The following is a 2,337-nucleotide window of genomic DNA, read 5'->3' on the forward strand; positions in this document are numbered from 1 at the left end:
AGGGCTGGTACCACATGTGCTCCTCTAGGATCAATGACGATACACTGAGGAATCTGCCTTTGCAACAGTTCGACATGGGGTTTTGCAAATAGCCACAACCACTTTTTCCCCCACTCTCTTTTTCTTGTTCCTTTATTCCATTTTTATCTTTCTTAATTTTTTCTTTTCTTAGTTTTCCTCTTTTCCCCTGAAGAACCATGCAGTACCAGGAATTTCTTTTGTTTTCATCTGTCCCTTTCTCACCACTGCCAGTTCCTGTGGCTCTCTGCAGGCCTGTGAGCAATTGCATGCAACTGCAAACACAGATATACACCAGCAGAAAGTTGTGCTCCTGTTACATGAGGTCCTCCTGCTTCAGAGAGGAAAGCAGTGACATTCTACCTCCATCCTGCTACTAAACCAGTGTGTGCCATGTCCTATGCTACCCTGAGGCTGTCTAGGGGCTCATCCACACAGGCTGTATCTTCAGATAATATGGAGGAGGTTTGGAACAAGATGAAGCCACAGACTTCTGAGCACGAAACTCAGAACTGCTATGCAAAGCAGGCCCTGGCATTCCAGGGTGGAAATGACTTTCTGAGGACCAATAGCTACTCTGAAAGAACACAGAGTGATTATGAGAAGTGACCTTCTCATCAGTCACCTAAGTGATACTTATCTGCCATTCACTGAGAGTAAGTCAAGATCCCTGGGAGGGGGAAACATTATATTTCAGCTCAGATAATTGCTAGGGATAATATAATCTAAAAACTGGGCAAAAATCTCCATCTAGGAAAACCAATATAAGCCTAATTCTGCCATTCAAGTCTACAATCTGCTACTGGTTATGCTCATGCTGCTGTACTGGGTAACAGCACGGGGCACAATTTGGCCCAGAGGTTTCTCTCACACCAGGTAGCCATGCGATGCCAATGCCGAACATATGTCTCAAAACAGACCTAAAACTGAGATAATTTCAAAGAAATCAACCAGTTTCCATCCTGAAACATATATGATTTCACAGGCTCCACTCACAGCTCATGGATGTGATTGCAACACCTGTGAGATGAGAGGTGCAGTGATCACTTACAAACTGCCAGCTCCCAGTGCTTTGGAAGTGTTTAACAGGATTTTGATCTCTAATAAGGCCTGATTGGAAAATTAAAGAACATGTCAGGAACGAGAATCCCAGCAGTTCTGAATCCAAGGGCCTGGGGTCCCTTCACAGATTTGGCCATTAAGTTCCTGTTTGATCTTGGACGTTATATTTCATCTCTTTGGTCTGTTTAAACTGTGAGTTCCATGGGCCAGGGCTTATCACTCTGTGGCTGTGCAGTCTGGAGAACATGGAAAATATTTGGCTTTTAGATTGCATTTCACTTTGCACTTTAAAAAAAGAGTGCAATCTCTTTTATTATGCAGAAAAAGTACAAAAAGTCTTCCCTAGCTTTGCAGAATGTGGCCCCTCACTTTTCCTGTTCTAAACACCAGAGCTACTAAGTCTTGGTGTTCTCAAAATGCTGATTTCAACCTTGACCACTTTTATTTCAACTTTGGCCAGTGAATGCAGTTTTTAAAACTCTGAAAAACGCATTTTAGAAAGTAAAGTCTGTGGGAAGTCTCCCTGTTCCTGTGGGAGGTAAAAAAGACAGAATTTGGCAGCCTCGGCAGATTTAGGATTGTGCTGAAGGGATCAATCTGTTTCAGACTGGATGTCTTAAACACTTTGCAATTACTGGAGTGGAGCGCTGGTAGCATGATGGCGACTGCCAGGGCTTAACAATGACAATACAATGTCTGATCTGCTCATGTGCCAGCAAGGGCAAGGGCAGCATCTGAGTGTCCTGGGCATATTTCTCTCAAGAAGCCTTCATAAAGTGTGTGATTAGATCCACAAAGTGTTACAGGGTTGAGCAGAGCCAGATGTTGTACTTACGATGCAGAAATTATCTCTACCTAGGCACAGAGATCCACAGAGATGCATCAATACCTATGTCCACTCATTCTGGTTATCTTTATGCTGGGCCTCTGACCACTGGCTTCTGTGCAGTCACATAACTTTCCCCATCTTCTCTTTTCTTAGACTACAAAAGTTAAGGAAAAGCATTCCACCATGCCACAACACTCCATTTCCCCAGCTCTCAGCAGGGACAAGTGCCCTTCTAAGCTTGTCTGATTATCTGCTATTGAAGTCAAGGCCAGGCATGCACTTGCCTACCCAAAGCTTAGCCCATGCACAGCTCCCTGGAGGACCAGGCACGGACCAATTTAGCCTGCAAGACCTGTATTTCTCAAACTCAGGGTGGAATGAAGAACAGTGTCTATATATCTTTCACATCCTTAATTGTGAAGTTGTTA

This window comes from Melopsittacus undulatus, chromosome 10, assembly GCF_012275295.1.
Source record: "Melopsittacus undulatus isolate bMelUnd1 chromosome 10, bMelUnd1.mat.Z, whole genome shotgun sequence".
Lineage (NCBI taxonomy): Eukaryota > Metazoa > Chordata > Aves > Psittaciformes > Psittaculidae > Melopsittacus > Melopsittacus undulatus.